Source organism: Thunnus albacares, chromosome 6 (assembly GCF_914725855.1).
Source record: "Thunnus albacares chromosome 6, fThuAlb1.1, whole genome shotgun sequence".
Classification (NCBI taxonomy): domain Eukaryota; kingdom Metazoa; phylum Chordata; class Actinopteri; order Scombriformes; family Scombridae; genus Thunnus; species Thunnus albacares.
Window position 1 is genome coordinate 21,077,125 of NC_058111.1, and position 12,707 is coordinate 21,089,831.

Below are 12,707 nucleotides of genomic sequence, written 5' to 3' on the forward strand. Positions count from 1 at the left end.
TGTTTCCAAAATCCACATTGGATATTTGGTCATCCTCTGCGGAGGGGAATCTATTTTACCAAAAGAGATTTGTGGACCTTTGTCAGCTAATGGGTGCACCATCAAGTCACAGTTTGTCATGTGATCTGATCAGTGGTTCATTATCACCACTGTGATGTGCTGTCTGCAAAGAAATTTCAAAATCTTTTAAAGTCCAGAGTAACCCAAGTAACCGGGTTCTTGAGCTAACTGAGGATCACTTAACTGTTCTCACAGCTGGACTTTGAGCCCCCCATAATTTGAGTATTTGACTGCCATAGTTAGAAAACAGAAGAAACACAGTCACGCCGTTTGGTTATGTAAATTTAACAACCATGTTAGAGGCACCTGACACATCTATTTATGAAATTCCCTTTGATATGAGCTCAGTGATCTGCATCTCAGGTGTGTTCTTTCCTCACACTTTAAACTTTTTTTTCTGTATGTTTACAGGTCATGGCACATTTGATCTATCTACCACTTCTGCTGGGTATGTTCATAACTGCCTTATTAGAATCCGTTAAGGGACAGTTCACCCAAATAAAAATTTAAAAAACAGTTTCTTTACCCACCTCTAGTGGTATCAAGCCATGCAAATATATTTAGGTTTTACTTCATCGTGTTTTGAGATCTGACATTTCAATCACCATACCAATGAAACAGAAGTGAATGGAATTTAGTTTGTGGTGCTTTTTTGAAATTACATTTCAAAAAAGTGTCGTCTAATCCACAGGTCTGTGGATTATCTGAGGTTAAAGGAACACTGCAATTTAGGTTGCAGGCACTTTAATGGGGGGTTTTGTTAGTTTTTTAAAAGATTCTTTATGTTTAATTAAATTTTATATCACTGCAGATTCTTTATAAAAAGGTCATAGGTGGACCTGGCTAACTTAGTATGTCATTTAATCAATTCATAATTAAAAAGATTAAAACATAAATGTGAATAATGAATGAAAAAAAGATACAAAAAAAGGATACAAATTCACAGGAATGGGGAATAAATAAAGCATACTGTATTACATTACTTTACATCTGTATTTATTTATCTATCTACATATTTTCCTCAACATATTAATTTTATTAGTGAATAAGTAAAGAAATACAGAAACCAATAAAGAACTACTAACTAAACTGCTGATGTATTCTGCATTACAGCAACAATCCAGCTGCCCTTGGTTTCAGGAACAGCAAATCAATGGCCACTAGGAGGAGTCAATACCACTCCCAGCACGGAGTGCGGGGGGCACCCTGATAAATGGATTGCTACACTCCATTGCAGAGCTGGCAGGTGGATTTTCAAACTGAAATGTTGCGAGCCCTTGAAAAAAAGAGTGAAAGTCATGGTCCTGCCCCAGGGATGCCATGAGCCAAACAACTGGAACAAAATAGATTTTGAGAAAACCCTCCTCTATGAATCCAACAGTTTTGATATAAATCTAAAGGAAGTAAAAGGTAAGCACTGCAAATCTTTTGACAAATTCTGTTATCTTCACTTGTCTGTTTTTAGCAAGATTGCTTCTCAAGATTTCTTGAATTGAAGTTAAATTTTGCACATTTGCAAAGAGAAAAGGATTCAGCAAGTATGTCCAGGTTTCAATATGCATCTGCAGTTCCACTTTAACCATTTCTGTGTTTTGTTTTTAATACTCAATGCTTCTATTTATCAGGGTGTGTAAAGCCATGTCACAGTCGTTATGAAGTTTGCCTAGGTGGACCAGAACAGGGAGAATCTGCAAAACACTGTTGCAAACATTTCAATGCCGACGACGAGTGTATCAACCTTCATGATGGGTAAATAGATCTTGTGTGTATCCTCCTCGTTAGCAAGAAAAAATATAATAATTATAAAATGTAATGCTGCAGTGTTGATTTTCAAATTTGCTGCCAGTGATGAGTTGTAGGGGCCAGCATGTTTGTGTCATACATTTTAAAAGCTTTTTCATCAGCTGTATATTTTTCTTCCACAGAGGCACAATACATTTCTCTGTGCCATCAATACATAATAGGACAGTGAACATACAATTTAAAAGAAACAATACAGAAATAAACACGACTCAACACTCTATCACCTGTAAGTCTACTGATGGCAACAATACAGGCAAGTACTTTTGTTTTACACAATATAACTGTCCTACAGTTGTTATAATAGTAGTTTTCAAGATGTATTCACCTTATAATAATATTTTATCTTCAAAACCATAAGTAAATTGAAAACCAAATATTCCATGACCTTCAGAGTAATTCTATTCTTCAATCTAATGAAAAAAAACAACAAATACAACAAAAAATACAATATAACCCAGATTATTTCTATCAAAAGTAGAAATTATGTTAATCCACCTCAGTCAAATGTATTCCCAAATTTGTGCATTCCCAAAGCATACTCCTGGTGTAAGATCTATAAAACACTCCTGAATATCATGGTGAGTTGACTGGCCTTTACAGAAAAGGACAGAGGATGTGAGGATGTGCAGTGTGTGTGTGTGTGTGTGTGTGTGTGTGTGTGTGTGTGTGTGTGTGTGTGTGTGTATCTTTAAATTTCACCTTGCTTTTGTGTTTTGTGTTGACATGGTGCAGGTCTCCAATTCTATGAGAACGCTACAACCTGGATTGATGCCCTGAAGCACTGCAATGGACAGAATTCCTCCCTGGTTCAGATAACCAATGAGACAGTGCAGGAGGATGTTAAGTTGCTCCTGGAAGAGATCTGTGGAAACATAATCCTGCAGAAAGGGGTGTGGATCGGCCTGGAGAGATCCATCTTTGGCTGCAATGTCCCCTGGATGTGGACCTCAGGTACAGAAGTTGAAAAGGGTGAGTGGAATAGCAGCTTCCCCATCGACCCTGTTAACAACCACTGTGGAAAGATCATCTGGGTCAATGAGTCAAACACCTACAAGTGGCAGGATGCCCACTGCTTTGATAAATTGCCTTTCATCTGCCAAGGTAAGCTGTTGTTTTGTCCAAATCTGGCATGAGATTGTTATTTTTTAAATGTCCAGGTTTGAATTAAAGGCCTTGACATGATGATGTGACTACTGGGACCAAAGTATATCACTTGACAGTTTACATGGTTTCTAAGTGACAGCAAAAATGTACTTTTAACTGTATGTTCGGTCTCTTTTATCTTGGCAGATACAACATAAAGACTGTATACTGGAGGACTGCTAACTACAAGAGTCATATTCAAATTCTTCCTCCTCTTCTCCATCTTCTCCCTTTGATATTGATTATATTTGAATAGACCTAAGATTTTTGCATACTGTTTTTATACTCAGTATACCCTTTCTAATAACTTTTTTCTCTGTAATATGTAGGTACTGTGAGTAATGTAACGTAAGCATTTGTTTATTATCATTCATCCAATAAAAACTATATTGATTTGATCAATTAATTCACCTTTTCCTCCTCTTATATTGGTTTATACATGTTTACTAACAAAAACATGAACAACATATCTACACTATTAAAAATCCAGGGCCCAGGATGATCACCCTTTTCCACCTTAACGATGGTGGGTATTTACCTGAAATATTTCATAGAAGATAACTTGACAGTGTCACTCAGCAAACACACACACACAAGGACAAGGCTGGCAATATTTTCAACAAATCCCATGAAAAGGTAAAAAAAAAAAAAAAGATGATAGTTAATCTTTCAACACTTTCCTTTACCTTAAGAGTTAAATCTTTCAAGATAATGTCACATATACAGGTGGTTGACAAATTAAAGGAAAAACTGGTACAGGTCTGAATGCTTAATCCCTACAGTGAGGGGACCTGGTGGCTCTGTTATGCTGTGGGGGGCATTTTGCTGGCATGGTTTGGGTCCACTTGTCCCCTTAGAGGGAAGAGTCACTGCAAATCAATACAAAGGTGTTCTGAGTGATCACCTTTATCCTATGATGAAACATTTCTATCCTGACCGGAGTGGTCTCTTCCAGGATGACAACGCCCCAACTCACAGGGCACAAGGGGTCACTGAATTGTTTGATGAGTATGAAAATGATGCGAATCATATGTTATGGCCTTCGCAGTCACTAGAACTCAACCCAATTAAACACTGATGGGAGATTTAGGACTGACGTGTTAGACAGCGCTCTCCAAGGGTGGAGCAGCGATTTTAAAAGTGTGGGGGTTCTAGACGTGGGACATGAGCACGGCAATCCCCTGCCTTCAAGCCCTGTTCCAGTCTCAACATGCCAAATCAAAATGAATGCCATGCATTTAAACAATTTTTTCTACTACTGAAGTTGTAACCACTGCTTCAGCTTACCATAAAATAATTACTGAGACCATATGGGTGTAACAAGAATAGAGTGTAGCAGAATTTATTTAGGGTCTCACAGCAGTTTACTACTTACATCCAGTTATTTGTATGAATTGCTGTACTGGAGCATATCCTTATTATACTTAAAGTCATCACAGAGTATCTTTGTTTTACTTCCTTACATACTTTATAGACATGAAATTGTAGGAAACTTACACTTCCATTAAAATAAATAGGATAGTTATAGATGCATAACAAATTGAACCCTGGTAACGAATCAGTAACAGTAAAGTGTCATTTCTGAGTCCATGGACTAGTACAACCTAAACTGTCTTCATTTTTTTTTAAAAGTGTCTCTTTTAGTAGGAATCCAAAGGGGACCTTTAATTGTCTATAATTGGGAAATTAAATACCAAAAGTTGTCCAGGAGGTTTTGTATCAGCAGGCGTCAGTTCCTCTCCAACAGCCACAGGGAACAAGCAGTCCCTCTTCATCTGAAGTCCACCTAAAAGCTAACAGGAGAATATCACATAAGCAGGTGATTTGAGGCTAGTGAGTGCAGAGAGTGAGCAACTTGCTCTCACAGGCTAACTGCCACACCTACAACCATCTGAACCCTTTTTAAGCTCAATAATAAATAGTAATATTACTGTGGTCTAGCTTTAATACACAATACAAACTATAGCTCATTCTAACTTATATTAAATGCAAAACACACATTACTCCCTGACATAAGGAGTAAAACTATGACATGTAAAGCAACATATTCCTTTGACATTTAGCTTAAAATAGTATGAACTATGTGAGTTTACATTCTGGACACAGAGGTAAATATTCTTGCTAAAGTCCGCCTAGCATGGTGGCTAATTAGCGATTAGCTTAACTCACAATTAGCGATTAGCATGCTAATAAACATTAATTTGGTCGTTAAGACTTTACCATACGGCAGGCAACACATTGCCATAAGACAGACAGATGTTACACATCTTAAATATGAATGCTCACCTTTGACTATGACTATTTTTTAAAAATATTTATTTATTTAAAAAACAGACAATAGAAGTGACTAAAAACAAATTTGCCACCTGACTTACATTTAGGATAGCCTATTTCATTTATGTTCAATGATGTTAGCTGAGCTGACACATCACATAATAAGACAAAGTTACAAAAGAAAATTCTACATTACTAACTAGTTAAATAGTTTCATACCTCTGATCTGTTATCACAGCCAGCAGCCAGTAACAGAAGCACCGTTGCTGAATGCACAAATGTAACTTTACTTTAACTGTTTACTCTTCCCTGGCCTGGTGGGTTGGTCAATGGCTGTGCTTGGCTGGATGGCTTTTCAATTAATCTAACTTGACCAGTAGGTTTTTCATGTATAGGAAACTCAGTTTTGGTTCATCAAGGACTACCACAGAAAAAAAGTGGGGGGGCTGGAATTATGTTTCTGTGAAAGTGCGGGTGTCACAACACCCGTAACACCCACGGCTGCGACGCCCCTGGGGCTCTGTGCAGCAAAGAGAAGATATCAGCTTGTCGCTGGAATCCACCCTTCAGTTTTTTTTTTATCTCTGTGTTTACATCATTGGCCGTATACAACAAATACTTTTCATTTCCAAAGAGTGTGGTTGAGATCTAACAACATGGATGAAGGAGGTGTAGGTGGAAGTTTGTTACCACTCTGTATTCACTCAGCTCGGCATTCACTCGGCACCTTTTTAGACTTATCCAAAGCATTTGACACAGTTAATCACAATATTATTATTATATTATTTAAACAATAGAGAACAATTTGTATCCATAAATGATTGCATCTCAAATAGATTAAAATTACTTTGTGGATTACCCCGAGGTTCTATCCTTGGTCCACTTCTATTCTTGATTTACATTAATGTCTTGCCTGTGGTTTGCAAAGAATTTTTTTTCCTATTTTATTTGCTGATGATACTAATCTCATAGTTACTCATGATGATTTCAAAGCACTAATCCAGCATTCAAACAATGGAATGTCCTTCATTTCTAAATGGTTTCGGATGAACAAAATCTACTTTTATGATATTTTGCAATAAAAACAAAAAATATTTTAAAGATGACGCTAAAATATTCATTAATGATATAGAAACGGTTAAAGTTAAAGTTATTTTTGATGAAAGACTAACTTGGAAAAAACATATTGAACATGTTTGCAAAAGGTCAATGAAAATGATTGGAATATTGAGGAAAGCTTGTTCTCTGATTCGTCCTTCCTCTTATTTATCCCTGTATTATAGTCTAATGTATCCATATATCAATTATTGTAATATTGTTTGGGCTGCTACATATCCTTCACACCTCAATCAGTTACTTTTAATCCAAAAAAAGTTTTTTGAGAATGATTTCAAACTCCACTCGCCAAGAGCCGTCTGCAACTTTGTTTAGGAAATTTAAAATTTTGTCAGTTTATTCTGTAAATACTCTTCTAACATGTGTGTTTATGTTCAAATTCATATATCACAGGCAAAACTTTCCAGATACATTTCATAATTTTTTCCTTTTATTGTCAGACATTCACTCTTCTTCAATGAGGCAATCAAAGGACTTTCATTTACCTTATTGTCGCACTTCCAATCGTTATTTTTTTATCATATTTAGAGGTCCTCGTCTCTGGAATTCACTAAATACAACTGTGAAGTCGTCATCTTCTTTAATAACATTTAAAACAATTTTTAAAAATATCCTTTATCTAAATAGAATTTTGTGTGACTGGGTATGTCCTCTTGCACATTTAAAGTGTTTAAATTTCTGTTTTGATTATTTTTCTTTTCTTTCTTTTTCTCTTGCTTTTTGCATTGTCTTTTTTGACAATTGACTGACTGGAGTTGACTCAAAACTAGGCTTTGATGCAACAGTTTGTATTCTTTTTGCAATGAAATGCATCCCCAAAATTAAAATTGAATCTGGTGATTAATAATTATCTGCTAGAAACAAATAGAGCACTAGATTTGGATTTTATCCTGGTACAAATTTAAGAAATGATGAATAATGTGTAATGAAAGGTTGATACATGCGATTCAATTTTGTGTTTATGAAATCATAAGTGAATAGCAATAGAATATTTAGTCACTAGGAACTCCAAATGAAATATAAATTACATATGAATTAATGAATGATGATATTATATTGTATAACTATATAGTAAAACTGGCAAATGAAAAAATGGTGACAAAAAATGAATACATTTCTTAGACTTTTAGACAATAAGAGACAAAAGGCCACAGACTGTTGCACATTACCAGGTAATTGTCCCCCTTTCCATAGTAGAACTGCAGCCTGTGATTCATCTGGATGGTGAAAAAGTTGACATAAAACAGTGTCAGTCTGGGGGGACGCACCCAGTAGCCCTAATAACAGAAGCAGATGTGCTGATACATTGATTGTAGTACCATGATAACCAGCTAGTCAAAGACCATTGCAAAGACATAGTGTTAGGATGCTCCAAAATATGCAGACTCAAGGTGTGAGAAGAATGAAAAGGATATTACATGAAGCAGGGAGAAGGGCCAACGTCCCCTATGATGGGAAAAGGCCAATGACGATGCAAAGGATAGCCAAAAAGCAGGGAAATTGCATGTGATTGCTGAAAGCTGATTTATTTTTGCATTACTGGAAGCTGAACGCTATTGAAAAATCTAGATTAAGATTAAAATCAGCAATGGGTGGAATTGGACCTGCACCCTCATGTTTGTAAGACAGACATGCTATGCACTCACCATGTCACACAACAATGCTAGGCCAGATTTTGTTTAGTCCTTCAACTGCATGAAATTTATAAGTTGCAGTCTCAATAAGCAGGTTGACAACACCTGTGGACGTCTGCATTTTTTCAAATTCAACTCTACTCAGTTCTGCCCTAAGCAGGGTGTTTCTCCTCAACTAAACACATGGGAGTGGAAAAACTGTAATGAACCTTAAAATGAACAGCAAGTATCACAAGATATGATAATACTTTCATGAAACAAAAATCTGACTGTTGATTCCTAAAAAACTTCATACTGAATTGTAGACAATTGTAGACTTCTCAACATAAATGTAGGTGAAACCATATATGGTATTATTATTATTATCATCATTATTATTATTTAATTTTTTTCTTTTTTTTTTTTTGTTTAGTTTCGAGGGAAACAAGATCACAAAGATCAAATCAAGACCACAAAGAGGAGAGCTTACATTGTGATTTGTTTATAGCTGTTTTGTCAATGTATCGCTATCATGGGCAGATTAGTTTTTCTGTGTATTGTAAGTTTATGATATGGACGAATGATAATTTTCTTTCAGCTTTCATACTTTCTGTGCACATTTGTCTGTGTATGTGTCTTTTGTACTTGATTACTTTTTAAAATGGATTTTGTAACATTTATTTGTTTTCATTCATTTACCTCTTTGGAAACAAAGGTTTTCATGTAATTGCCATGGAAACCATTGGCTGTTGATCTAGTAAGTAGCGGTGTGCACAGTTCCAAGTCTATCAGGTGCACGGTTGTGGAGAGAATAAAACAAACAAAACACCTATCTAACTAAACACGGTGCGGTTCAGCACAGACATTAGAACTACATTAGTTAGAGTACACTACTAATAAGATGTGAAGTGCTTTGTGACTTTTACCCACCTGAAAGAATAAATGACAAATATAAAGGATGAGGTGGCTGCTAGCTGCTAACTGAAGAAGCAACCAAGCTGCTTTGGAGAGCCCACAAGCATCCTCGAGCCCTTCATACTCAAACAGAATGTATACAAAAGTGTGAGCTAGATAATATACATAAAACAAATAAACACACACTAATACTCACTGTATGACATTAACATAAAACAATAAATGCACGTTACTTATCACCGGAAAAAAAAACAGCTCATAGAAAGCATAGAAAGACTGCATGCTCTTACTTGGAAATGCGGAAATGACGTCGTCAGCAGGTGATCACGTGCTATCCGAAAATGACGGAGTGATACGAGTGGATTTTCATTCGGACCGGCGGAATGTTTGTCTCAATACTCGTGTAAAATGCATGTAAAAAGCAAATCCACAAGCGTAGAACTGAGATCCACAAATGTTTTGTCAATTCACAAATAAAGATTCCTGTTGGAAAGTTGTAAATGTTAGGAAGATTATCACAAATGCTTTTCATTTATTTTTAAATTAATTTAATGTATTCACAGATATTATTTTTTATTTGAGGAATTAGTTTGTATTTGCACATCCGTTTTATATTTGCAAAATATTTTTGTGAGCTTACAAATCTTTTTTTGTATTTGTGGAAGGTGTTTATATTTACAGAATACACATTTACACACACACACAAACACACACACAGAGAGACACACACTGCACATCCTCACATTCTCTGTCCTTTTCTACAAATGCCAGTCAACTCACCATGATATCCAGGAGTGTTTTATAGATCTTACACAAGGAGTATACTTTGGGAATGCACACATTTGGGAATACATTTAAACAATATTTAAGTATGTATGAGGTGGATTAGCATCATTATTGCTTTTGATAGCAATAATCTGGGTTATATTGTATTTTTTGTTGTTTTTGTTGTTTTTCGATGGAGCTGTAGTGCCCCGAGTTGGATGGTGCCACAAGCTGGGTGGGGTTGAGTTAGGTCCCGGGCGTGGGGAGACTTTGTATTGGTCTCACCCTCTTTCTTATAACTTAAAAGTGTAACTCCACTGTGTGTAGTGTGGCGGGTTCTCAAGTCTGTAGTGATGTGGTCTTATCCCTGATGTGTGTTTTGCATCCCTGGATGGTGGTCTGTATATTTTTTATAGTGTGTCTAGTCCTGACCCCCCCTCCTAAAGTTTGATAACTCTCCCATCTAGTCAAACTCCAGGGACCCTTTTCTAATTGATCTTAATTTAATAAAGATTATTGCTTTGCCTGCTATTCTTTGTGGTCAGGTATTGTTTGTTCTAAGGTCTCTGACATTTACCCTACATAACTTCTGGTCTCTATTCGAACTCAGATTTATTACAATATTAAGTGAACCAGGGCCACCTATGACCTTTTTATAAAAAATCTGCAGTGATATAAGTAAGGGATAATGTCTACAGCGAGCGCTCCACTTCGCGTCATGGTCCTGCATCACTCTGTTGGGGTTCTTTTTGCAATAATGACCCACTTGCTGTACATTGTCCTGCTTATAACAGGGCTATTTACTAAAGAAATCAATAATCTGACAAAATATTGATTTAAAAATTATTTTATAGCTTCCGCTAAAAAATTGTCTGTTAGATTCTACTGTTGGAACTGCGTGCATAGCAACGTAAATATCTATGAAAGCTCTGTAGCCTTCTTAAGATCATGACGTTTCTGTCACTCATCTGTTTCCTTCCTGGCAGGGCTTTGCAGTTGACACACCTGGAAACACAATTGCTACTAATGTTTCAACTGGTAACAATATTAATATTAGCCTATCACTACCTTTTATCACCTAAGTCAGTGTGTAGTGATACACAACTAAGAGAGGCGCTCACCAGATCTGCTGCTGTTGCCTGGATTGGAGGACAGGATCTTGCTAAACTTTTCTCTTTCTGTAATGGTTGGAGCCCAGTAGCTGTTCGGGCTGCTGTCACATCTGTGCCCAGTCACAGACATTGTCGCTAACATTTTTTTTACCACAACGTGTTGCGAATGAGCTGTAGTTGGTAATTTAACTGGACTTCTTTCTGATATGATTTGACATGGTCCTCCAGAGACTATGAACAGAATTGCATCCTTAGCAACGGTCTGCTATTCATGGCAGCAGCCTGCTATTCAGAAATAACAGACCATAGAATGCCGTAATTGAGTATTCAACAAAGCCGAGTAATAAAAATGTAATTAAACATAAAGGAAGAGAGATTAATGAGAGATTAACAAAAATCCCTCCATTAAAGTGCCTGCCACCTAAATTGCAGTGTTCCTGTTACTTCGGTTGAGACAACACATTTTTTAAATGTAATTTTTCAGTGAGCACCACAAACTAAATTCCATTCACTTCCGTTTCATTGGGATGGTGATTGAAATGTCAGATATCTCGAAACACGATTAAGTAAATCCTAACTATATCTGCATGGCTAGATACCACTAGATGCAGGTGAAGAAATTGTTTTGTTTTGTTTTTTATTTGGGTGAACTGTCCCTTAACGGATTCTAATAAGGCAGTTCGCAAAATACTCAGCAGCAGTGGTAGATAGATCAAATGTGCCATGACCTGTAAACATATAGAAAAAAAAGTTTAAAATGTGAGGAAAAAAAATATCTGAGATGCAGATCACCAGGCACGTCGCAGCCATGGGTGTTACGGGTGTTGTGACAACCGCACTTTCACAGAAACATAAAAACTGGACAACTTTGGGTATGTAATTTCCCAATTAAAAACAATTAAAGGTCCCATTTGGATTCCTACTAAAAGAGACACTTTTTTTTTTTTAAATTGTAGACAGTTTAGGTTGTACTAGTCCATGGACTCAGAAATGACTCTTTATGTTTTAAGGGCAACATAATACATTTTCAGGTTGAACCTGTAATTGTTAATGTTATTAAGCCAATTATTTGAAGATACTGATTTGTTAACTGTAATGGAGGATGATAGCTCAAACTGTACCTGTAGCTAGTTAGGGGGTAGGTGACCACTGTGGTGCATCGGCAAAGGGATGCTGGGATGCTCTCTTCAATGGTTTATTAATACCAACAGGTAGGTATATACAGGTGTGAGTGGTTCTACAAACAAGAATAAACGAACAACATTAGCTCACAGGCAGCAACACTGCTGACAGGAATCATTTAGTAGTGCTAATGCTAATAAATCCTAACAGCACCTCTCATAACTCTACTTAACCTTGAGGTAAACTGCTGATTAGCAAGTCACTTGTATTACAAAGCCACGTACACTTTAGCATGAGACCGCCGCCGTCATAAGGCACTTCAATAATAATCATGACATCACTGTTAATCCTAACATGCACAGTGGTACAGCTAGAGTACGAATATCAGAATATGTGAGCAATTACATTCCCACCATGGCAGTAACAGCCACTGATTACAATTACTATAGCAAGTGTTAGCATGTGGCTAGCGGACTTTATGCTAATAGCTTTGATCTGAACCAAACATATTCACATTGCTAATATAAACTCAAAGGCACAGAAGGTTACGTTACACGATCCACTTACATGTTTCTGAAACACAGACTGTATAAAAATATGGATGTAGTTACTGTGACGTTACCCGTTGGTTTCTAAAGAGTGGTTTTGAAGCTCAAGGCGAGCGCTCCGGCCGTTGCCATCATGGCAGTGCGTGACACAGCCTAGCTCCAAGCCAATCAAAAATGGGCAAAGAGGCGGGCCGAATGGCTGAAACAAGCCATCTAGCGGCTGGCGGACCTGTCAC

At 36.8% G+C, this 12,707-nt stretch overlaps 1 long non-coding RNA gene across 4 annotated transcripts; it reads right to left on the reverse strand.

Moving 5' to 3' along the window:
- Positions 1 to 1,015: 1,015 nt before the first annotated feature.
- LOC122983439 lies at positions 1,016 to 12,707 on the reverse strand. 4 transcript variants are annotated; one of them, XR_006403698.1, is made up of 6 exons: positions 12,491 to 12,707; positions 11,923 to 12,038; positions 7,566 to 7,613; positions 4,701 to 4,799; positions 2,563 to 2,809; positions 1,016 to 1,336 (listed from the first exon to the last, which is right to left on the reverse strand). It is a non-coding gene; the product is annotated as an uncharacterized LOC122983439 (long non-coding RNA). The 4 variants fall into 4 exon arrangements; XR_006403697.1 differs by lacking the exon at positions 7,566 to 7,613 and having other exon boundaries at positions 12,546 to 12,707; XR_006403699.1 differs by lacking the exon at positions 7,566 to 7,613 and having other exon boundaries at positions 2,563 to 2,666.